The sequence below is a fragment of the Calonectris borealis genome, unplaced genomic scaffold (assembly GCF_964195595.1).
Source record: "Calonectris borealis unplaced genomic scaffold, bCalBor7.hap1.2 HAP1_SCAFFOLD_196, whole genome shotgun sequence".
In the NCBI taxonomy this organism is placed as follows: Eukaryota; Metazoa; Chordata; class Aves; order Procellariiformes; family Procellariidae; genus Calonectris; species Calonectris borealis.
In genome coordinates this window covers 59,388-84,506 of record NW_027441581.1, presented here as the reverse complement: position 1 = coordinate 84,506, position 25,119 = coordinate 59,388, and the positions used below count along the sequence as shown (strand labels likewise).

At 57.1% G+C, this 25,119-nt stretch overlaps 2 long non-coding RNA genes across 2 annotated transcripts; both read right to left on the bottom strand.

The window, feature by feature from the left end:
* Positions 1 to 2,419: 2,419 nt before the first annotated feature.
* Positions 2,420 to 11,946, bottom strand: LOC142077288 (uncharacterized). Its single transcript, XR_012671689.1, has 3 exons — positions 11,117 to 11,946; positions 10,599 to 10,952; positions 2,420 to 2,760 (listed from the first exon to the last, which is right to left on the bottom strand). It is a non-coding gene; the product is annotated as an uncharacterized LOC142077288 (long non-coding RNA).
* A 2,854-nt stretch (positions 11,947 to 14,800) lies between these two features.
* Positions 14,801 to 24,456, bottom strand: LOC142077289 (uncharacterized). The gene is made up of 3 exons (XR_012671690.1): positions 24,399 to 24,456; positions 23,000 to 23,137; positions 14,801 to 15,141 (listed from the first exon to the last, which is right to left on the bottom strand). It is a non-coding gene; the product is annotated as an uncharacterized LOC142077289 (long non-coding RNA).
* Between the last annotated feature and the right edge of the window lie 663 nt (positions 24,457 to 25,119).

Sequence of the window (25,119 nt, the reverse complement as noted above, 5' to 3'; positions counted from 1 at the left end):
ACAAAAATCTCAACGGATATTTCAGCCTATTAAAAAAATAGCACCGAAGGCAGCAGAGGAATTCAGTCAGGATAAGGGATAGGGTAGTAGTTGAGCTAAAGGAGGATGCTAGGCAAATGGGTCAGCTCGAAATACAACACGTCCTTTAAAAGCTAGCGCGATTCGAACGCTTAAAATCAGCATTAAGACTAACTGACACGATTTTGAACACGTTCTTCGCAGAGAAGTAAACGCTCTTGCTGGTGTTGGAAAACGTCTCGTCCCTTCCTTACAGCACCGCTGCAGGGAGATAACCCCCTGAGGCTGCAGGACAAGGGCGCGCCGTAATCAGCATCTACGCTCACGGATCCACCGCCACAGCTCCAGCCCTTGCGCTGCTGCTGCTGCGCATCTTGCTTGCTTGGTCGATAAAGCTGAAAGTGAAGTGTAAAACTTGGAAGAGTAAAATGAAAAAGAAAGAACAAATCTCAGCAATTCATTTTATGCTAAAAAGGTGTGTGTACGTTTATACACATACAAGAAGAATACTTATACCATAAAAATACTTGATTTTCCTTTTGCATTAATTTAAATTGCATAGCTGTGAATTCATACTGTTAAATTATCTACCTCCAAAACACACAGCCATCATTTGACTAGGGGTTTTGCGTGTGTTACATGACTAGGAGGGACGCCTGGCCAGCTGCGCCGAGACCGATGCTACCGAACTGCCGGGGAAACGCGCCGTTGAAAGCGAGACAGAAATAAAGTACTTCAGAGCACTCTGTCAAAAGACTGGGGAAAAAAACCCGTAACGTTCGGTTGCCTCTCTTTTTAAAGATTTAGAACAACTACCTAACTGCTTAAGTACACCTAATAAGTTATATGCTACAGCTATTTGGCAGTTGCAGTTTAAGCAATGCAAGTCAGTTTGTAAATTACACAATTTTAACTTTCTTTTTTAAAATCCATTTATGATAGAAAAATCAGTGAGATAAGAGATCTCCCATATGGTTTTACTTTTTTTTGGGGGGGGGGGGGGGCGGGGAGGCAGGCAGTGGGGAATATCAAATCTCCAGTGCTGCAATACATAAGGCTACCAAAAGGGATTGGCAGATTTGCTAATGCTTTTGGCTGTACCCAAGCATGCGGAGGAACACGTTTTTATGATATCTCGACTGTTACACCTGAGAACCAAAGATCAGCGATACATCGACTGTTGGAAGACGTGCTGCGCTTAGGTCTCTGGAAGGAAATCGACTTACTACTTTGTTTTTTTTCCAGAGAGAGTGAAAAGTCTCGTTGCGGATGACTTCTGCCAAGTACATCATCTCTGAACATGCATTCTGATGGGACGCTCATAAAAGGCAACTCCTTTGAATGAGAAAGATTTCCATTCTGGAAAATCTCTTTCCAACTGAAGTCAATTACACACTGCAGGTTAAGGAAAAAGGACATTACAGAAGCAGTAACTCACCAAAAACACAACAGGACTCGCTGTCGCTAGTTACGAGGCTGCTAACGCTTCTTGGGAAAGCCTGGAAAACACACCAAAGCGACGCCCATTTGTCCCGTTTTGTCCACGTCTCTTCTTTGACCTTGATTGCTTTTAGCACAGATGCTAGTATCTCAGTAAGGTTTTCGAGTGCTACTGTAAGGTATTTTAAACACCGACTGACCGAAAAAGCATAAAGCTTTTGTCGTGAAAACAAAGTCCGTTTCTCCTGAACATCCGAACTCTCACAAACAGTTCCTTTCCTCTTCTAGTCCAACATTACTTTCACAGCACCCTTTAATAGTAAGCACACAGAAACAGAAGACTGTGCTTTCAGGAAGAGAAAATAGACGGAGGGAAGCAAGCTTTGCATAGGCGTACCATGCTCCAGAACAGACCTTATTTATTTTTAGTATTTGTGTTAAAATATTTCACATAAAAAAAAAATATAGAAGGAGAGCTGCCACATTCTTAATGTTTACTGTAAAGTCCATACTACAAGCACCTTAGGAAAAATGCAGACACGTATCACACACCTACCTCGGTACTTGCAGACCACTATGGATCCTTTCCATCTGTCTCGTACTTTCACGGCAGTTGACATTCTGCTGAGAGGAAAGGAAAAAAAAACCCAACGTTTAGCACAAAGCTTCCTTTCCTGTGAAGACTACAACACTGAGTGGAGGAAAAAGTATTTTGCATCATCTTTGGTACGGTTGTTGAGACAGGCCACCAGAGCTTCTGCATGTTTTAGACGACCGTGCCTTTTTTTTGGCTCATTGGCAGCTTTACTTTCGCTAGAACTCACTTTCCTAGAGACGCGCAGGTGACAGACACAGATACCTACGTACATTTTCTCAAGCCTAAGTATAGCCGCGATTTCCTCACCCTATATGTCCCAAGTTGAGTGTTTTTGTTAAAGAGTACAGCAACCCATCTGTCCTTGTGAACTCGCTGCAAAAGAGGAATCCTTTTTTCCAGGCCGTTTCTCCAAACGGTCAAGATCTTTGAAAACTGCAGTTGTGCCACCAAACCTGCTCAGGGTCCCTCCCAACCTTCGACCGTCACTAGATTTAACAGGCACACGCTCTCTTCCGTCTTCCAATAGCAAAAATACACAACGCTCTCAGACCCCGAGCGCAACCCTACGGACGTCCACACACACCTCGCTGTTTTGATGAGGAGCCACTGAGCACCCCTGCGAGCACAGCGGGATCATGCGCAAGACCGGTGTCCTGGTTTCGGCTGGGATAGAGTTAATTTTCTTCCTGGTATCTGGTATAGCGCTGTGGTTTAGATTTAGTACGAGAAAAACGTGGATAACAGGCTGATGTTTTAGTTGTTGCTAAGTAGCGCTTACGCTAGTCAAGGACTTTTCAGCTTCTCATGCCCTGCCAGCGAGAGACGCACGTGGCGTGGATTTAATCCCCGAGGGAAGAGGCCGGGCTCCCCGCTGGCAGATGGACAACTCGCCTCCCTGCCGCTCGGAGCGCCTTGCTGGGGACAGCCCTGCCTGCGCCTGGCTGCTCTGCAGCCGTGCTAGGAGTGCAGTCCGGCCGACGGATGCTCCGGCAAATAGACACTCCAGCGAATCGCAGCTCCCGCTCGTTACAGCTGCAGGTAATTTTGCCTCTGGCTAAGGCTAAGGCATGCCCCAGACAGCGGACACCCCGTCTCGTTTCAGCTCCTGCTTGCTACGGTTCTGGCTAATTGAAGCTCCAGCTCTGCACTGAAGCTCCCGTTGATTTCAGCTCCTTCTCCTTACAAGCTCCAGCTATTTGCAACAGCCTGGGCTTTTGACAAGGTCGTAAATCAATCGCCGTCAAAACTCGACTATTAGGATTAAATATCATAGTTGTACGTTGTATAAATATTCATTAGTTTGTACGATTAATTAGTTAATAACTATACTAAGCAGTCGACAAGGAAGAGCTGGACTCGAAGAGGGCGTGCAGGGTCTGAAAAGCAGACACCACCTCTTCCCCCCAGAGACCACCGCAGACATTGAGTTTGGCCTGGTGCATGCCGGCCTCCCACACTTCGGGGTCCAGCAGGACCAGACCGCCCCCCCCCCCCCCCGGGGAGGGTCCACGCACCCTGCCCACCCCCTGCTTTCCCCTGCAGCCCCCAATGCCCTCCCGCCCCCCCGCACAAACGGCTAAACCGGCTTCTGCTTTGGGCCCCCAAACCAGCTCACTTGGCGCCCATTTCTGAGCCCAAAAACCCAGCTGCTGCGCCTGTTCTCAAGTCCCAAAGATGCCCCCGGGGAGGGCAAGCGCTTGTGCGATGCTTCTGGCAGAAACGGGGCTGAAAGGTCTGATCCCGGTGCCGGGGGAGCAGCGCAGAGCTGGCTGGGACCAGCTTTTGCTCCTGGAACAACCCCAAGTCCCTGCTCCGAGGTCTTCCCCTTGGGGCCCTGGGGTGGACCTGTCCCTCCCCTTCAAATGCTCCAGGAGTTTCGGGGGCAGAAGGCCGTTTCTAAGCCCTCTCTCCAGCACCTCCTCCGTCGACTCGGCCCATGAAGCCCCCAGACTCGAGCACCTCACTGGGCCGGGCGGCCTCCATTGCCTACAGGCTGCCCGTCTACCTGCAGGGAGGGCTGGGGGGTCCCCGGCCCCACGGGGCGACAGTGGGGACTCGCAGGGAGGGCCTGTTTGCACACAGCGCCCCCCCTCCCCTCCGCCGGCCCCACTGCGCGGCCCCCCTAGGGCACACACGCCCCTCCTCCCCCCCCCCCAGCCCCACTCCCCAGATGCTCACAGCCCCTCCCCCGCCTGGAGCCCCCCAGCACCCCTCCCCGGAGCCTGCAGGACCGCCCCCCCCCCCCGCCACAGCCCCACTCCTCGACTCCCCGGGCCCGCGGCCCCTCACCCTCACGCTGCGCCGCCGCCTCGGTGCAGACCCCGCCGCGCGCCCCGTTGAAATACACTCCGCAGCCAATCAGCGCGCGGCTCCACCGGAACGCCCGCGCGGGGCACGCCGGGAGTTGTAGTCCCCCGCCCCGGGGCGCCTCGTGCAGCGCGGCTGGCTGTACAGCGACACCCGTACGATGGAGGTGATCGTGCACGGACCCTGGTGCAACCCTTGTGTCCCCCACGCTCGCAGCCCCTCCCCAGCGTTTGCAAGCACCTCCCAGCCCCAGGACCCCCGGTGGTCACAGCACCCGACCACACCATTTTACAGCCCCCTGGGAGCCCCAAGCCCCACTCTCGAATCCCGCCAGGACCCACAGCCCCACTCCCCAGCTCCCTGGGGGACCGCAGCCCCCCCCAGCCTCCCTAGGGCACACAACCCCACTCCCCAGCGCATCTAGGGCACGGAGCCCCCCAAGCCCCACCCCCCGGCCCCCTCCGGGATGCACAGCTCCCCCCAAGCCCCACCCCCCGGCCCCCTCCGGGATGCACAGCCCCACTCCTCGGCCCCCCCGAGGGTCCGCAGCCTCCCCCCAGCCCCACTCCCCCGATGCTCACAGCCTCTCCCTGGCCCGGCGCTCCGCCAGTCCCCCTCCCCGGAGCCTGCAGGTCTCCCCTCAGCCCGCCGTGCCCGCGGCCCCTCACACTCACGCTGCTCTCGTGCCGCCGCCGCCGCCGCCGCCGCCGCCGCCGCCGCCGCCGCCGCCGCCGCCGCCGCCGCCGCCGCCGCCGCCGCCGCCGCCGCCGCCGCCGCCGCCGCCGCCGCGTGGGTGCAGACCCCGCCGCGCGCCCCGTTGAAATATCCACCGCAGCCAATCAGCGCGCGGCTCCACCGGGCCGCCCGCGGGGGCACGCCGGGAGTTGTAGTCCCCGCCCCGGAAGCACGCATGCGCACGGCGCCTTGTGCCGCGCGGGTGGCTGTGCAGGGACCCCCGCGCAACGGTGGTGATTGTGCAGGGACCCTTGCGCAACGAGGGGTCGGTGTGTGGAGACCCCCGTGCGATGGGGGGGGGCAGTGCAGGAGGACCCTTACGTAATTGGTTGGTGTGCAGGGGACCCTCGTGCAATGGCGGGCAGGTGCACGGGGACCCTTGTGCGATGGTGGGGATTGTGCAGGACCCTCGTGTGACAGTGGTGGTTATTATTCTCGGCAGTACGGGAGCAAAACAGCCGGTGTCTGAAACCACTGGGGTGTTTTGGCTGCTGCTGAGCAGCCTCGAGGCCGCCTCCGGTTCCCACGTGGCTCCCATGGTGAGCGTGCACCCTCCTGCGACGGGTGCAGGTGTGCAAGGAGGGCGATCCAGGATAGGCGTCCCTCTCTGGAGGCACCCAGCTCGAGCTGGCACCTAAGAACTAATCAAGGAGTAATGAGGAACCTTCTCTCGCACCTGATATTAACCAGCGGGATCCCAGGGTCAGACCCTGTTACGGTGATTGGACCCTGGGGAGGTGGCAGAGAGTGCCCTGGACAGGTTGGGGGGGTTCCCTGGGGAGGAGGGGAGCTCCCACCCCCCCGACTGTGGGCACTCCCCTCAAGGAGCAGAGCATGGTGCAAGACTTTAGGGGGGATGAGGGCCAGCAGGACCCCGAGATGGCGGTGCCGGCTCTTCCCAGCGTCTCCCCAGGCACCTGCCGTGCTGGGGGGGGGGGCTTGTCTCAGGACTGGGGGTGACCGTGGGGATGGGGGGGGGGCCTCAGAACGGGGCAGGGGGGGAATCCTGGGGTCCGGGAGGGACCCTGGGAGTGGGGTAGGGGGACATTTGGGGACAGAGGTGTTTCTCGGGAGATTGGGGACACCATGTGGGGGGTTGAGACTAGGAGGGATGACCCTGGGGAGGTGGGGGGCACCGCGGGGAGAAGGGATCCCACCCCCCACACCTGCAGCCACCCCCACGGGCTGCTGGGACCCCGACCCACTGGGGGACCAGGTTGGGAACGATGGGGACTCACTCATGGATACTGCACAGGTAACAAAATAGTTCATGCTGCACCCTGTTGTAGGGTCTCTGGGGTGCCCTGGGCGCCGAGTCCCCACCACAGCCAGCCCTTCCCGGGGGTCCCCAGGCTGCCGGGCTCCTCTGGCCCCAGCCGGCGGGAGCTGTGTCCTCCCAGCCGCTGGCCACGCAACGGCAGCACTGACCCACGGCCACGTGGGGACAGGGCTGGGGACAGGGCCGGGGGATGCCTGTGCTCCACCTGGGTCTGCAGGGCTCGGGCAGGGGGGACCCAGCATCCTGCAGCTCCGCTCCCACCCTGGGGACCCCAAACAGCCCCGGGGCAGATGGTGTCCCCAGCGTGTCCACCTGACGGGGGGTGGCCTGTGCCCCTGCGCACCTGTGTGCGTGGCGGGGGGGAGGAGGGGTACGTTGCTGTCCCTGTCGCTGGTGGCAACCGGCGTGGGGGGAAGGTGACAGTGAGGGTCCCCGCCAGTGGCCCGGAGCTCATCACCGCTGGGGGGACAGGGGACAAGCAGGGCCAGCACCAAGGAGCGACGGCAGCACAGCCCACTCTCTGGGGGTCCCCGCCCCCTGTCCCCAGCGGTCCCCTCCGTCCCCGTGTTTTATTGGGGGAACACAGAGCCCAACGATCCGCCGCAGGGACAGGGGACGGGGAGCTGCCCCAGGGATGGGGGCAGCACCGGAACACGCCGACACTCTTGGGGGTGCTGGCATGCGGGGGGGGCACCCTAACTGTTGCCGCCCGGGATGACGAATGCACCGGGATGGGGACGGCACACGGAGGGGCCAGAGCCGGCGCGCGAACGCCGGGCTGCAGTACCACGCTTCGGCTTCGGGGCGGCAGCAGCGTAAGCGGCGGCGGCGGCGCGGCTGCGCACCTGTGCGGTGCCGGCGCTGCAGTACCGCGATTCGGCCACGGGGCGGCAGCAGCAGCGAGCAGCCGCCGGGCAGCGCGTGCCCGGGGGCGGCACGGGCGCTGCAGTTCCGCGCTTTGCGCGCCCAGCGCCCGCCGGCACCGCGCACGTGGGGCGGCAGCGGCATTTCCTTACCGGGACGAAGCGACGAACGCGGCGGCATCACCCCGCAGGCACCACGGTACGGCATTGCCGTTACCGGCGGACGGCAGCGCGGAGAAGCGGGGCGCCAGCGCGCATGCGCGGCTCAAGGGCTGCAGTACCGAATTCTAGTCGCCTGGTGGCAGCAGCGAGCAAAGAAAAGCGCGCCGCCGCGCATGCGCGGCCCGAGACCCGCAGTACCCGATTTTGGTCGCCTGGTGGCAGCAGCGAGCAAAGAAAAGCGCGCCGCCGCGCATGCGCGGCCCGAGAGCCGCAGTACCCGATTTTGGTCGCTCGGTGGCAGCAGCGAGCAAAGAAAAGCGCGCCGCCGCGCATGCGCGGCTCCCGAGAGCCGCAGTACCCGAGTTTGGTCGCTCGGCGGCAGCAGCGAGCAGAGAAAAGCGCGCCTCTGCGCATGCGCGGCTCCCGAGGCGCAGTGCCGTACCTCGGTCGCTCGGTGGCAGCAGCGAGCAAAGAAAAGCGCGCCCCCGCGCATGCGCGGCTCCCGAGAGCTGCAGTACCCGAGTTTGGTCGCTCCGTGGCAGCAGCGAGCGCGGCAACGCGCGGCACTGCGCGTGCGCGGCTCAAGAGCTGCAGTACCCAATTCCGGCCGCCGGGTGCCACCGTCGCCTCACCGACCCCTTCCCGATCTCTCCGCCCAGTTTGGACCACCGAAAGACGGTAACTGCTTACTGGGGGTACTGGGCTTAGATTTCTCTGCCCTTTTCCCACTCGCGGCCCGGGCACTAGTCTCCATCGCCTCTGTACCACAAAAAGCACCCGGTGGCCCCAGCATTTCAGTCCTTTCCCTTTGGCCGCTTTACAAGGCCCGTGGTTGTTTCCGTCCGTGCCCCCCAGCCCATTACCCGCGGAGGAGAAGCAGCACGGGGAACCTGTGGAACAGGTTTCTTTCTAACCCGGAGGAAGCCCCAGGGATCGCTGTCTCGGACTGCAGGTGGCATCGGGTTGTGGGAGTGACAGCAGCGACTCAACAGATGCTGGAGAGAGATTTTAAAAAAATAAGGCCACACGGGTGGCACCCTGAAAGCAGGGGAGGGGCAGCTATGTCCATCACGAAACCGCGCTTCTGAGCAGACCCGGTGCCAGTGGCTGACCTGCAAACTAGCGATACGCTGGTGGTCCTGGGGCTTTGTTGTGGTGTTTGCACCTTTCCTCAACCTCTGTGCTATCAGCACTCCGCTCTCCTCATCCTGCACACGCACAAGGCTTGCCACACAGGGCTTGTCACTTGGAGGAGAGACACTGCACGACGTCACCTACCACCCTGCCCTCCAGCGTGCAAAGGAATTAGAAATGAAGCAGGGAAAGCCAAGAGGCCTGCCCGTGTATTAGGCGTCCTCAGCAGATGACCGTAGAGCCCGGCAGGTTCCATCCTTGCTCTGTACAGGGCGCGTAGCTCTGCACTCCTTGCCGCTCCTGCCAGCAAGCGTCACAGTTGCACTTTGCTGCCTGCAACACGCAGCACTTAGTGGGCTGGAGGGGCTGTTCTGCCAACGTGACAGGGGAGCAGCTCGGTTCCTTTAACTGCCTAATTTGCCTCCTTGAAACAATCACTTCAACACTTGGTTTCTTTATTTTAGACCCCTCTGCATATCTCCTGGCCTGCGAGCCATTTTCAGCTAGCCACACAGCTAAGTACGGTGCTGGTAGAAACCCAGCTGCCATCTCGCTCCGATGTCAAAAGGCTTTTGTAACTTGAACCCCGATGGTTTTGCCATCGAGACTGCAAGGTGAGGAATACGCCTCTACTTGAACAAGACGGACACCTGCCAAATAGCTGAGCTGTGCACAGCGATAGGTGGCTGCCTGTGACTGACACCTTTTTCTGCTAAAACCAAAGCACGCTTCCCTTGTGAAGGGCCATCGGCAGTACAGAACGTACCTGAGCTCTCCTTGCACCGGCTCCCCAGAGAACGGCGTCTCAGTTCGACTGAAGCGTGCAGCAGCCTGTCGTCATCCCAGCCCCTCGCCCTCGAGCGAGTGGCTGCCTGTAGCAGCGGCAGAACCGCTGCTGCGCCGAGGGGAAAGGAATGGCTTGGCGTCAAGCTCTGCGGGCTGCCTGTGTCCCGTGCAGAGCCGACGACCTCGGTAGCCCATACAAAGGGCAAAGCTAACAACCTGAGAAGGAGTCACAGCGTGTAGCAGTTTCTGCAACAACCATACTTCCCAGACTGCTTATGGAGCACAAAGCACTTGAAAGCAGCGGGAAAGAACAAGGATGGCCTATCAAGACGGTAGGAATAACACGGAGAGCCTGAAGTATTTAGCCAGGCAGGGCTTGCAACTCACCTTGTGTCATGGTTTAATCCCAGCCGGCAACTAAGCACCACGCAACCGCTCACTCGCTCCCCCCTCAGTGGGATGGGGTAGAGAATTGGAAGGGCAAAAGTGAAAAAACTCCACTTGTTTGGAAAAGGAAAGCGGGGGGGGGGGGGGGGGGGGAACAGAACCGAGAGAAAAACCCAGGAAAGACAAGCGGTACAAATGAAAACAATTGCTCGCCACCAACCGACCGATGCCCAGCCAGTCGCAGCCCAGCAGCGGCCCCCCTGCCAACCTCCCCCCTAGTTTTATTTCATGAGATCATACAGTCTGGAATATCCCTTGGGTCCGTCGGGGTCAGCTCTCCCAGCAGTGCGCCCTCCCAAACCCTCACGCACCCCCAGCCTGCTCGCTGGCAGGGCAGGGCGAGGAGCAGAACAGCCCCGGGCGCCGTGCAAGCGCTGCTCAGCAGGAACTAACACACCCCTGCGTCATCAATGCTGTTTTCAGCACAAACCCAAAACGCAGGAGGAGGGAGAGTGGGGTGGGAGCGGGGTGCGGGGGAGCGGGAGGGGGGTGTCAGAGTTTGGGCGGGGGGCAACGGGCAGGTTGGCGGGGCAGGCAGCACCCCAGGGGTCCGGGGCAGAGGGGTTACGGGGAGGCAGTGCGGAACACGGGGGGGTGGGAGGAGGGAGACGAGAGAGGAGGGCAGTGCGGGCACGAGGCAGGAGGGCAGGGGATACGGGGGGCGCGTCACGGGGAAAACCTTGCACGCACGGGGGAAAAACCTCGCATGGGAAAGGCGGGGCGGACACTGGGAGGGGCGTGTGTGGGTAGAGACATGGGTGGGGGGACATGCGTGGGGGTGACCTACGCCAGGGGGTCCGCCCGGGACCATCCACAGCAGATAACTCACCTGGGATAATCCGCAACAGATAATCCGTTCCCGATAACTGACCCTCACTGGATAACCCGCACTGGATAACCACGAGCGATGCCCCTCAAATGGCTGGTGTTTCACCCCAAATTTTCCCCAAATTGGGGGGGTTTTTTGCTTTTCTATAATATAAAAATTGGGGCTTTTTCCTTTTCCAAAATATTCAATTTGGAGGTTTTTCAACGCTTTTTCACAACAAAAATTGGCGATTTTTGCTTTTGGTTTTGTGCATGAAAATGGGCGTTTTTCTGCTTTCCAGCTGTACAAATCCAGGTGGATTTGGCTTTCCCGGGAGCTCCAAGTTGGGTATTTTTCCCCCAAAATTGCGGGGTTCTTTTTTCACCCCTTGCAGGCCCTGAATCAGGGGTTTTGTGGTATTTTTATGCCATCGCGGCAGGTCCCGCTCTGTGTGCGCGGCCCTGCAGGGGAAAGTCCCTGTTGGGGGAACTGGCCCCAAATCAGGATGGGAAACGGCGGAAAAGGAGAACAGGGAAGACGCAGCTTTTGAAAGCGCTTTTATATCTTCAATAGAGAGGTATTTCGGGGGGGGTGAAGAGTTTTTAAATCCTTTCTATAAACAGGGTTTCTTTGCATTTTAAAAACCTTATCTATCATAGACATTTACACTTAATGTATTTACACATACATATATATATATTTAGAGCATATATTTATGTTTCACTTATACCCCCCTATTTCCCACTTATCCTCCCTATTTCCCACTTATCCTCCCTATTTCCCACTTATTATATGTAATACCTGTTCAGACTATATATCTGTTGACTTACATATTTTGACACTTAAATGTCTTTATAGACTTCTCTATTTACACTTACGTATATTTACACCTATATCTTTATAGACTTAGATTTTAGACTTAGGTATCTATTTACACTTATATATTATCTCTTAGATTACATATAGTATCTATTTAGACTCTCTATGTAACATGTAAGTGTAGATAGCTATATCTATTCAGACTTTTTTCTACTTTAAATTCCTTCATATATAAAATATATCATCCTTTTTGCATTTTAAAGCCCTTTATTTTTTAATTTATATGTACGCGAGTTATTTTTGTATTTTAAAACCCTATATATGTCTTTCAAATTTTTTTATACTCTAAAATCCTTTATATAATATGGCAGATATAGGTTCTTATTTTGAAATCCTTTTGTACATATAAATGAATATTATTTTTCAATATATATAACAATGAGAGATTTTTCTCTGTTTCAAGGCCTCACACATATATTTACAGTTTTTAAAAATTTTTGAAACCCCCCGTGAATTTTCAGGCATTTTTGGGCTGTGACCCCCTTTTTTTGGGGGGGAACGACACCCCCCCCCCCCCCATGACCCCCCATTCCCCACTCACCTGCTCCTCCACAGCATTATCACCCCCCCCGGTGATGTTGGGGTGCCCCAAATGACATCATCGCCCCCCCCAGGTCCCCCAACCCCCCCTTTTTTTCAGCCCCCAAAAAGGCACAAAATGAGGGAAACGGCCCCAACCGGCAGCTCGTTACTTTAATAATGCCGTTTACGTATGCACACACGCACCCCCGCCAAAAAGGGGGGCTCTGCTGGAAAGATAAAGGAGGGGCAGCCCCCCCAAACGCTTGCAGCCCCCCCCCAGCCCCCGTCCCGCAGGCTGGCGGCTGGCCCCTTACCGTCAGCACGCCTAACGACCGGCAGGCAAACCTGGGCTGGGGGGTCTCTCTTGAGCATCACGGGACGCTTACAGCGAGACATCTGAAAAACAAAAATCTCAACGGATATTTCAGCCTATTAAAAAAATAGCACCGAAGGCAGCAGAGGAATTCAGTCAGGATAAGGGATAGGGTAGTAGTTGAGCTAAAGGAGGATGCTAGGCAAACGGGTCAGCTCGAAATACAACACGTCCTTTAAAAGCTAGCGCGATTCGAACGCTTAAAATCAGCATTAAGACTAACTGACACGATTTTGAACACGTTCTTCGCAGAGAAGTAAACGCTCTTGCTGGTGTTGGAAAACGTCTCGTCCCTTCCTTACAGCACCGCTGCAGGGAGATAACCCCCTGAGGCTGCAGGACAAGGGCGCGCCGTAATCAGCATCTACGCTCACGGATCCACCGCCACAGCTCCAGCCCTTGCGCTGCTGCTGCTGCGCATCTTGCTTGCTTGGTCGATAAAGCTGAAAGTGAAGTGTAAAACTTGGAAGAGTAAAATGAAAAAGAAAGAACAAATCTCAGCAATTCATTTTATGCTAAAAAGGTGTGTGTACGTTTATACACATACAAGAAGAATACTTATACCATAAAAATACTTGATTTTCCTTTTGCATTAATTTAAATTGCATAGCTGTGAATTCATACTGTTAAATTATCTACCTCCAAAACACACAGCCATCATTTGACTAGGGGTTTTGCGTGTGTTACATGACTAGGAGGGACGCCTGGCCAGCTGCGCCGAGACCGATGCTACCGAACTGCCGGGGAAACGCGCCGTTGAAAGCGAGACAGAAATAAAGTACTTCAGAGCACTCTGTCAAAAGATTGGGGAAAAAAACCCGTAACGTTCGGTTGCCTCTCTTTTTAAAGATTTAGAACAACTACCTAACTGCTTAAGTACACCTAATAAGTTATATGCTACAGCTATTTGGCAGTTGCAGTTTAAGCAATGCAAGTCAGTTTGTAAATTACACAATTTTAACTTTCTTTTTTAAAATCCATTTATGATAGAAAAATCAGTGAGATAAGAGATCTCCCATATGGTTTTACTTTTTTTTGGGGGGGGGGGGGGGCGGGGAGGCAGGCAGTGGGGAATATCAAATCTCCAGTGCTGCAATACATAAGGCTACCAAAAGGGATTGGCAGATTTGCTAATGCTTTTGGCTGTACCCAAGCATGCGGAGGAACACGTTTTTATGATATCTCGACTGTTACACCTGAGAACCAAAGATCAGCGATACATCGACTGTTGGAAGACGTGCTGCGCTTAGGTCTCTGGAAGGAAATCGACTTACTACTTTGTTTTTTTTCCAGAGAGAGTGAAAAGTCTCGTTGCGGATGACTTCTGCCAAGTACATCATCTCTGAACATGCATTCTGATGGGACGCTCATAAAAGGCAACTCCTTTGAATGAGAAAGATTTCCATTCTGGAAAATCTCTTTCCAACTGAAGTCAATTACACACTGCAGGTTAAGGAAAAAGGACATTACAGAAGCAGTAACTCACCAAAAACACAACAGGACTCGCTGTCGCTAGTTACGAGGCTGCTAACGCTTCTTGGGAAAGCCTGGAAAACACACCAAAGCGACGCCGATTTGTCCCGTTTTGTCCACGTCTCTTCTTTGACCTTGATTGCTTTTAGCACAGATGCTAGTATCTCAGTAAGGTTTTCGAGTGCTACTGTAAGGTATTTTAAACACCGACTGACCGAAAAAGCATAAAGCTTTTGTCGTGAAAACAAAGTCCGTTTCTCCTGAACATCCGAACTCTCACAAACAGTTCCTTTCCTCTTCTAGTCCAACATTACTTTCACAGCACCCTTTAATAGTAAGCACACAGAAACAGAAGACTGTGCTTTCAGGAAGAGAAAATAGACGGAGGGAAGCAAGCTTTGCATAGGCGTACCATGCTCCAGAACAGACCTTATTTATTTTTAGTATTTGTGTTAAAATATTTCACATAAAAAAAAAATATAGAAGGAGAGCTGCCACATTCTTAATGTTTACTGTAAAGTCCATACTACAAGCACCTTAGGAAAAATGCAGACACGTATCACACACCTACCTCGGTACTTGCAGACCACTATGGATCCTTTCCATCTGTCTCGTACTTTCACGGCAGTTGACATTCTGCTGAGAGGAAAGGAAAAAAAAACCCAACGTTTAGCACAAAGCTTCCTTTCCTGTGAAGACTACAACACTGAGTGGAGGAAAAAGTATTTTGCATCATCTTTGGTACGGTTGTTGAGACAGGCCACCAGAGCTTCTGCATGTTTTAGACGACCGTGCCTTTTTTTTGGCTCATTGGCAGCTTTACTTTCGCTAGAACTCACTTTCCTAGAGACGCGCAGGTGACAGACACAGATACCTACGTACATTTTCTCAAGCCTAAGTATAGCCGCGATTTCCTCACCCTATATGTCCCAAGTTGAGTGTTTTTGTTAAAGAGTACAGCAACCCATCTGTCCTTGTGAACTCGCTGCAAAAGAGGAATCCTTTTTTCCAGGCCGTTTCTCCAAACGGTCAAGATCTTTGAAAACTGCAGTTGTGCCACCAAACCTGCTCAGGGTCCCTCCCAACCTTCGACCGTCACTAGATTTAACAGGCACACGCTCTCTTCCGTCTTCCAATAGCAAAAATACACAACGCTCTCAGACCCCGAGCGCAACCCTACGGACGTCCACACACACCTCGCTGTTTTGATGAGGAGCCACTGAGCACCCCTGCGAGCACAGCGGGATCATGCGCAAGACCGGTGTCCTGGTTTCGGCTGGGATAGAGTTAATTTTCTTCCTGGTATCTGGTATAGCGCTGTGGTTTAGATTTAGTACGAGAAAAACGTGGATAACAGGCTGATGTTTTAGTTGTTGCTAAGTAGCGCTTACGCTAGTCAAGGACTTTTCAGCTTCTCATGCCCTGCCAGCGAGAGACGCACGTGGCGTGGATTTAATCCCCGAGGGAAGAGGCCGGGCTCCCCGCTGGCAGATGGACAACTCGCCTCCCTGCCGCTCGGAGCGCCTTGCTGGGGACAGCCCTGCCTGCGCCTGGCTGCTCCGCAGCCGTGCTAGGAGTGCAGTCCGGCCGACGGATGCTCCGGCAAATAGACACTCCAGCGAATCGCAGCTCCCGCTCGTTACAGCTGCAGGTAATTTTGCCTCTGGCTAAGGCTAAGGCATGCCCCAGACAGCGGACACCCCGTCTCGTTTCAGCTCCTGCTTGCTACGGTTCTGGCTAATTGAAGCTCCAGCTCTGCACTGAAGCTCCCGTTGATTTCAGCTCCTTCTCCTTACAAGCTCCAGCTATTTGCAACAGCCTGGGCTTTTGACAAGGTCGTAAATCAATCGCCGTCAAAACTCGACTATTAGGATTAAATATCATAGTTGTACGTTGTATAAATATTCATTAGTTTGTACGATTAATTAGTTAATAACTATACTAAGCAGTCGACAAGGAAGAGCTGGACTCGAAGAGGGCGTGCAGGGTCTGAAAAGCAGACACCACCTCTTCCCCCCAGAGACCACCGCAGACATTGAGTTTGGCCTGGTGCATGCCGGCCTCCCACACTTCGGGGTCCAGCAGGACCAGACCGCCCCCCCCCCCCCCCGGGGAGGGTCCACGCACCCTGCCCACCCCCTGCTTTCCCCTGCAGCCCCCAATGCCCTCCCGCCCCCCCGCACAAACGGCTAAACCGGCTTCTGCTTTGGGCCCCCAAACCAGCTCACTTGGCGCCCATTTCTGAGCCCAAAAACCCAGCTGCTGCGCCTGTTCTCAAGTCCCAAAGATGCCCCCGGGGAGGGCAAGCGCTTGTGCGATGCTTCTGGCAGAAACGGGGCTGAAAGGTCTGATCCCGGTGCCGGGGGAGCAGCGCAGAGCTGGCTGGGACCAGCTTTTGCTCCTGGAACAACCCCAAGTCCCTGCTCCGAGGTCTTCCCCTTGGGGCCCTGGGGTGGACCTGTCCCTCCCCTTCAAATGCTCCAGGAGTTTCGGGGGCAGAAGGCCGTTTCTAAGCCCTCTCTCCAGCACCTCCTCCGTCGACTCGGCCCATGAAGCCCCCAGACTCGAGCACCTCACTGGGCCGGGCGGCCTCCATTGCCTACAGGCTGCCCGTCTACCTGCAGGGAGGGCTGGGGGGTCCCCGGCCCCACGGGGCGACAGTGGGGACTCGCAGGGAGGGCCTGTTTGCACACAGCGCCCCCCCTCCCCTCCGCCGGCCCCACTGCGCGGCCCCCCTAGGGCACACACGCCCCTCCTCCCCGCCCCCCCCCCCCCCAGCCCCACTCCCCAGATGCTCACAGCCCCTCCCCCGCCTGGAGCCCCCCCAGCACCCCTCCCCGGAGCCTGCAGGACCGCCCCCCCCCCCGCCACAGCCCCACTCCTCGGCTCCCCGGGCCCGCGGCCCCTCACCCTCACGCTGCGCCGCCGCCTCGGTGCAGACCCCGCCGCGCGCCCCGTTGAAATACACTCCGCAGCCAATCAGCGCGCGGCTCCACCGGAACGCCCGCGCGGGGCACGCCGGGAGTTGTAGTCCCCCGCCCCGGGGCGCCTCGTGCAGCGCGGCTGGCTGTACAGCGACACCCGTACGATGGAGGTGATCGTGCACGGACCCTGGTGCAACCCTTGTGTCCCCCACGCTCGCAGCCCCTCCCCAGCGTTTGCAAGCACCTCCCAGCCCCAGGACCCCCGGTGGTCACAGCACCCGACCACACCATTTTACAGCCCCCTGGGAGCCCCAAGCCCCACTCTCGAATCCCGCCAGGACCCACAGCCCCACTCCCCAGCTCCTTGGGGGACCGCAGCCCCCCCCAGCCTCCCTAGGGCACACAACCCCACTCCCCAGCGCATCTAGGGCACGGAGCCCCCCAAGCCCCACCCCCCGGCCCCCTCCGGGATGCACAGCTCCCCCCAAGCCCCACCCCCCGGCCCCCTCCGGGATGCACAGCCCCACTCCTCGGCCCCCCCGAGGGTCCGCAGCCTCCCCCCAGCCCCACTCCCCCGATGCTCACAGCCTCTCCCTGGCCCGGCGCTCCGCCAGTCCCCCTCCCCGGAGCCTGCAGGTCTCCCCTCAGCCCGCCGTGCCCGCGGCCCCTCACACTCACGCTGCTCTCGTGCCGCCGCCGCCGCCGCCGCCGCCGCCGCCGCCGCCGCCGCCGCCGCCGCCGCCGCCGCCGCCGCCGCCGCCGCCGCCGCCGCCGCCGCCGCCGCCGCCGCCGCCGCCGCCGCCGCGTGGGTGCAGACCCCGCCGCGCGCCCCGTTGAAATATCCACCGCAGCCAATCAGCGCGCGGCTCCACCGGGCCGCCCGCGGGGGCACGCCGGGAGTTGTAGTCCCCGCCCCGGAAGCACGCATGCGCACGGCGCCTTGTGCCGTGCGGGTGGCTGTGCAGGGACCCCCGCGCAACGGTGGTGATTGTGCAGGGACCCTTGCGCAACGAGGGGTCGGTGTGTGGAGACCCCCGTGCGATGGGGGGGGGCAGTGCAGGAGGACCCTTACGTAATTGGTTGGTGTGCAGGGGACCCTCGTGCAATGGCGGGCAGGTGCACGGGGACCCTTGTGCGATGGTGGGGATTGTGCAGGACCCTCGTGTGACAGTGGTGGTTATTATTCTCGGCAGTACGGGAGCAAAACAGCCGGTGTCTGAAACCACTGGGGTGTTTTGGCTGCTGCTGAGCAGCCTCGAGGCCGCCTCCGGTTCCCACGTGGCTCCCATGGTGAGCGTGCACCCTCCTGCGACGGGTGCAGGTGTGCAAGGAGGGCGATCCAGGATAGGCGTCCCTCTCTGGAGGCACCCAGCTCGAGCTGGCACCTAAGAACTAATCAAGGAGTAATGAGGAACCTTCTCTCGCACCTGATATTAACCAGCGGGATCCCAGGGTCAGACCCTGTTACGGTGATTGGACCCTGGGGAGGTGGCAGAGAGTGCCCTGGACAGGTTGGGGGGGTTCCCTGGGGAGGAGGGGAGCTCCCACCCCCCCGACTGTGGGCACTCCCCTCAAGGAGCAGAGCATGGTGCAAGACTTTAGGGGGGATGAGGGCCAGCAGGACCCCGAGATGGCGGTGCCGGCTCTTCCCAGCGTCTCCCCAGGCACCTGCCGTGCTGGGGGGGGGGGCTTGTCTCAGGACTGGGGGTGACCGTGGGGATGGGGGGGGGGCCTCAGAACGGGGCAGGGGGGGAATCCTGGGGTCCGGGAGGGACCCTGGGAGTGGGGTAGGGGGACATTTGGGGACAGAGGTGTTTCTCGGGAGATTGGGGACACCATGTGGGGGGTTGAGACTAGGAGGGATGACCCTGGGGAGGTGGGGGGCACCGCGGGGAGAAGGGATCCCACCCCCCACACCTGCAGCCACCCCCACGGGCTGCTGGGACCCCGACCCACTGGGGGACCAGGTTGGGAACGATGGGGACTCACTCATGGATACTGCACAGGTAACAAAATAGTTCATGCTGCACCCTGTTGTAGGGTCTCTGGGGTGCCCTGGGCGCCGAGTCCCCACCACAGCCAGCCCTTCCCGGGGGTCCCCAGGCTGCCGGGCTCCTCTGGCCCCAGCCGGCGGGAGCTGTGTCCTCCCAGCCGCTGGCCACGCAACGGCAGCACTGACCCACGGCCACGTGGGGACAGGGCTGGGGACAGGGCCGGGGGATGCCTGTGCTCCACCTGGGTCTGCAGGGCTCGGGCAGGGGGGACCCAGCATCCTGCAGCTCCGCTCCCACCCTGGGGACCCCAAACAGCCCCGGGGCAGATGGTGTCCCCAGCGTGTCCACCTGACGGGGGGTGGCCTGTGCCCCTGCGCACCCGTGTGCGTGGCGGGGGGGAGGAGGGGTACGTTGCTGTCCCTGTCGCTGGTGGCAACCGGCGTGGGGGGAAGGTGACAGTGAGGGTCCCCGCCAGTGGCCCGGAGCTCATCACCGCTGGGGGGACAGGGGACAAGCAGGGCCAGCACCAAGGAGCGACGGCAGCACAGCCCACTCTCTGGGGGTCCCCGCCCCCTGTCCCCAGCGGTCCCCTCCGTCCCCGTGTTTTATTGGGGGAACACAGAGCCCAACGATCCGCCGCAGGGACAGGGGACGGGGAGCTGCCCCAGGGATGGGGGCAGCACCGGAACACGCCGACACTCTTGGGGGTGCTGGCATGCGGGGGGGGCACCCTAACTGTTGCCGCCCGGGATGACGAATGCACCGGGATGGGGACGGCACACGGAGGGGCCAGAGCCGGCGCGCGAACGCCGGGCTGCAGTACCACGCTTCGGCTTCGGGGCGGCAGCAGCGTAAGCGGCGGCGGCGGCGCGGCTGCGCACCTGTGCGGTGCCGGCGCTGCAGTACCGCGATTCGGCCACGGGGCGGCAGCAGCAGCGAGCAGCCGCCGGGCAGCGCGTGCCCGGGGGCGGCACGGGCGCTGCAGTTCCGCGCTTTGCGCGCCCAGCGCCCGCCGGCACCGCGCACGTGGGGCGGCAGCGGCATTTCCTTACCGGGACGAAGCGACGAACGCGGCGGCATCACCCCGCAGGCACCACGGTACGGCATTGCCGTTACCGGCGGACGGCAGCGCGGAGAAGCGGGGCGCCAGCGCGCATGCGCGGCTCAAGGGCTGCAGTACCGAATTCTAGTCGCCTGGTGGCAGCAGCGAGCAAAGAAAAGCGCGCCGCCGCGCATGCGCGGCCCGAGACCCGCAGTACCCGATTTTGGTCGCTCGGTGGCAGCAGCGAGCAAAGAAAATCGTGCCGCCGCGCATGCGCGGCCCGAGAGCCGCAGTACCCGATTTTGGTCGCTCGGTGGCAGCAGCGAGCAAAGAAAAGCGCGCCGCCGCGCATGCGCGGCTCCCGAGAGCCGCAGTACCCGAGTTTGGTCGCTCGGCGGCAGCAGCGAGCAGAGAAAAGCGCGCCTCTGCGCATGCGCGGCTCCCGAGGCGCAGTGCCGTACCTCGGTCGCTCGGTGGCAGCAGCGAGCAAAGAAAAGCGCGCCCCCGCGCATGCGCGGCTCCCGAGAGCTGCAGTACCCGAGTTTGGTCGCTCCGTGGCAGCAGCGAGCGCGGCAACGCGCGGCACTGCGCGTGCGCGGCTCAAGAGCTGCAGTACCCAATTCCGGCCGCCGGGTGCCACCGTCGCCTCACCGACCCCTTCCCGATCTCTCCGCCCAGTTTGGACCACCGAAAGACGGTAACTGCTTACTGGGGGTACTGGGCTTAGATTTCTCTGCCCTTTTCCCACTCGCGGCCCGGGGCACTAGTCTCCATCGCCTCTGTACCACAAAAAGCACCCGGTGGCCCCAGCATTTCAGTCCTTTCCCTTTGGCCGCTTTACAAGGCCCGTGGTTGTTTCCGTCCGTGCCCCCCAGCCCATTACCCGCGGAGGAGAAGCAGCACGGGGAACCTGTGGAACAGGTTTCTTTCTAACCCGGAGGAAGCCCCAGGGATCGCTGTCTCGGACTGCAGGTGGCATCGGGTTGTGGGAGTGACAGCAGCGACTCAACAGATGCTGGAGAGAGATTTTAAAAAAATAAGGCCACACGGGTGGCACCCTGAAAGCAGGGGAGGGGCAGCTATGTCCATCACGAACCGCGCTTCTGAGCAGACCCGGTGCCAGTGGCTGACCTGCAAACTAGCGATACGCTGGTGGTCCTGGGGCTTTGTTGTGGTGTTTGCACCTTTCCTCAACCTCTGTGCTATCAGCACTCCGCTCTCCTCATCCTGCACACGCACAAGGCTTGCCACACAGGGCTTGTCACTTGGAGGAGAGACACTGCACGACGTCACCTACCACCCTGCCCTCCAGCGTGCAAAGGAATTAGAAATGAAGCAGGGAAAGCCAAGAGGCCTGCCCGTGTATTAGGCGTCCTCAGCAGATGACCGTAGAGCCCGGCAGGTTCCATCCTTGCTCTGTACAGGGCGCGTAGCTCTGCACTCCTTGCCGCTCCTGCCAGCAAGCGTCACAGTTGCACTTTGCTGCCTGCAACACGCAGCACTTAGTGGGCTGGAGGGGCTGTTCTGCCAACGTGACAGGGGAGCAGCTCGGTTCCTTTAACTGCCTAATTTGCCTCCTTGAAACAATCACTTCAACACTTGGTTTCTTTATTTTAGACCCCTCTGCATATCTCCTGGCCTGCGAGCCATTTTCAGCTAGCCACACAGCTAAGTACGGTGCTGGTAGAAACCCAGCTGCCATCTCGCTCCGATGTCAAAAGGCTTTTGTAACTTGAACCCCGATGGTTTTGCCATCGAGACTGCAAGGTGAGGAATACGCCTCTACTTGAACAAGACGGACACCTGCCAAATAGCTGAGCTGTGCACAGCGATAGGTGGCTGCCTGTGACTGACACCTTTTTCTGCTAAAACCAAAGCACGCTTCCCTTGTGAAGGGCCATCGGCAGTACAGAACGTACCTGAGCTCTCCTTGCACCGGCTCCCCAGAGAACGGCGTCTCAGTTCGACTGAAGCGTGCAGCAGCCTGTCGTCATCCCAGCCCCTCGCCCTCGAGCGAGTGGCTGCCTGTAGCAGCGGCAGAACCGCTGCTGCGCCGAGGGGAAAGGAATGGCTTGGCGTCAAGCTCTGCGGGCTGCCTGTGTCCCGTGCAGAGCCGACGACCTCGGTAGCCCATACAAAGGGCAAAGCTAACAACCTGAGAAGGAGTCACAGCGTGTAGCAGTTTCTGCAACAACCATACTTCCCAGACTGCTTATGGAGCACAAAGCACTTGAAAGCAGCGGGAAAGAACAAGGATGGCCTATCAAGACGGTAGGAATAACACGGAGAGCCTGAAGTATTTAGCCAGGCAGGGCTTGCAACTCACCTTGTGTCATGGTTTAATCCCAGCCGGCAACTAAGCACCACGCAACCGCTCACTCGCTCCCCCCTCAGTGGGATGGGGTAGAGAATTGGAAGGGCAAAAGTGAAAAAACTCCACTTGTTTGGAAAAGGAAAGCGGGGGGGGGGGGGGGGGGGGAACAGAACCGAGAGAAAAACCCAGGAAAGACAAGCGGTACAAATGAAAACAATTGCTCGCCACCAACCGACCGATGCCCAGCCAGTCGCAGCCCAGCAGCGGCCCCCCTGCCAACCTCCCCCCTAGTTTTATTTCATGAGATCATACAGTCTGGAATATCCCTTGGGTCCGTCGGGGTCAGCTCTCCCAGCAGTGCGCCCTCCCAAACCCTCACGCACCCCCAGCCTGCTCGCTGGCAGGGCAGGGCGAGGAGCAGAACAGCCCCGGGCGCCGTGCAAGCGCTGCTCAGCAGGAACTAACACACCCCTGCGTCATCAATGCTGTTTTCAGCACAAACCCAAAACGCAGGAGGAGGGAGAGTGGGGTGGGAGCGGGGTGCGGGGGAGCGGGAGGGGGGTGTCAGAGTTTGGGCGGGGGGCAACGGGCAGGTTGGCGGGGCAGGCAGCACCCCAGGGGTCCGGGGCAGAGGGGTTACGGGGAGGCAGTGCGGAACACGGGGGGGTGGGAGGAGGGAGACGAGAGAGGAGGGCAGTGCGGGCACGAGGCAGGAGGGCAGGGGATACGGGGGGCGCGTCACGGGGAAAACCTTGCACGCACGGGGGAAAAACCTCGCATGGGAAAGGCGGGGCGGACACTGGGAGGGGCGTGTGTGGGTAGAGACATGGGTGGGGGGACATGCGTGGGGGTGACCTACGCCAGGGGGTCCGCCCGGGACCATCCACAGCAGATAACTCACCTGGGATAATCCGCAACAGATAATCCGTTCCCGATAACTGACCCTCACTGGATAACCCGCACTGGATAACCACGAGCGATGCCCCTCAAATGGCTGGTGTTTCACCCCAAATTTTCCCCAAATTGGGGGGGTTTTTTGCTTTTCTATAATATAAAAATTGGGGCTTTTTCCTTTTCCAAAATATTCAATTTGGAGGTTTTTCAACGCTTTTTCACAACAAAAATTGGCGATTTTTGCTTTTGGTTTTGTGCATGAAAATGGGCGTTTTTTCTGCTTTCCAGCTGTACAAATCCAGGTGGATTTGGCTTTCCCGGGAGCTCCAAGTTGGGTATTTTTCCCCCAAAATTGCGGGGTTCTTTTTTCACCCCTTGCAGGCCCTGAATCAGGGGTTTTGTGGTATTTTTATGCCATCGCGGCAGGTCCCGCTCTGTGTGCGCGGCCCTGCAGGGGAAAGTCCCTGTTGGGGGAACTGGCCCCAAATCAGGATGGGAAACGGCGGAAAAGGAGAACAGGGAAGACGCAGCTTTTGAAAGCGCTTTTATATCTTCAATAGAGAGGTATTTCGGGGGGGGTGAAGAGTTTTTAAATCCTTTCTATAAACAGGGTTTCTTTGCATTTTAAAAACCTTATCTATCATAGACATTTACACTTAATGTATTTACACATACATATATATATATATTTAGAGCATATATTTATGTTTCACTTATACCCCCCTATTTCCCACTTATCCTCCCTATTTCCCACTTATCCTCCCTATTTCCCACTTATTATATGTAATACCTGTTCAGACTATATATCTGTTGACTTACATATTTTGACACTTAAATGTCTTTATAGACTTCTCTATTTACACTTACGTATATTTACACCTATATCTTTATAGACTTAGATTTTAGACTTAGGTATCTATTTACACTTATATATTATCTCTTAGATTACATATAGTATCTATTTAGACTCTCTATGTAACATGTAAGTGTAGATAGCTATATCTATTCAGACTTTTTTCTACTTTAAATTCCTTCATATATAAAATATATCATCCTTTTTGCATTTTAAAGCCCTTTATTTTTTAATTTATATGTACGCGAGTTATTTTTGTATTTTAAAACCCTATATATGTCTTTCAAATTTTTTTATACTCTAAAATCCTTTATATAATATGGCAGATATAGGTTCTTATTTTGAAATCCTTTTGTACATATAAATGAATATTATTTTTCAATATATATAACAATGAGAGATTTTTCTCTGTTTCAAGGCCTCACACATATATTTACAGTTTTTTAAAAATTTTTGAAACCCCCGTGAATTTTCAGGCATTTTTGGGCTGTGACCCCCTTTTTTTGGGGGGGAACGACACCCCCCCCCCCCCCCATGACCCCCCATTCCCCACTCACCTGCTCCTCCACAGCATTATCACCCCCCCCGGTGATGTTGGGGTGCCCCAAATGACATCATCGCCCCCCCAGGTCCCCCAACCCCCCCTTTTTTTCAGCCCCCAAAAAGGCACAAAATGAGGGAAACGGCCCCAACCGGCAGCTCGTTACTTTAATAATGCCGTTTACGTATGCACACACGCACCCCCGCCAAAAAGGGGGGCTCTGCTGGAAAGATAAAGGAGGGGCAGCCCCCCCAAACGCTTGCAGCCCCCCCCCAGCCCCCGTCCCGCAGGCTGGCGGCTGGCCCCTTACCGTCAGCACGCCTAACGACCGGCAGGCAAACCTGGGCTGGGGGGTCTCTCTTGAGCATCACGGGACGCTTACAGCGAGACATCTGAAAAACAAAAATCTCAACGGATATTTCAGCCTATTAAAAAAATAGCACCGAAGGCAGCAGAGGAATTCAGTCAGGATAAGGGATAGGGTAGTAGTTGAGCTAAAGGAGGATGCTAGGCAAACGGGTCAGCTCGAAATACAACACGTCCTTTAAAAGCTAGCGCGATTCGAACGCTTAAAATCAGCATTAAGACTAACTGACACGATTTTGAACACGTTCTTCGCAGAGAAGTAAACGCTCTTGCTGGTGTTGGAAAACGTCTCGTCCCTTCCTTACAGCACCGCTGCAGGGAGATAACCCCCTGAGGCTGCAGGACAAGGGCACGCCGTAATCAGCAT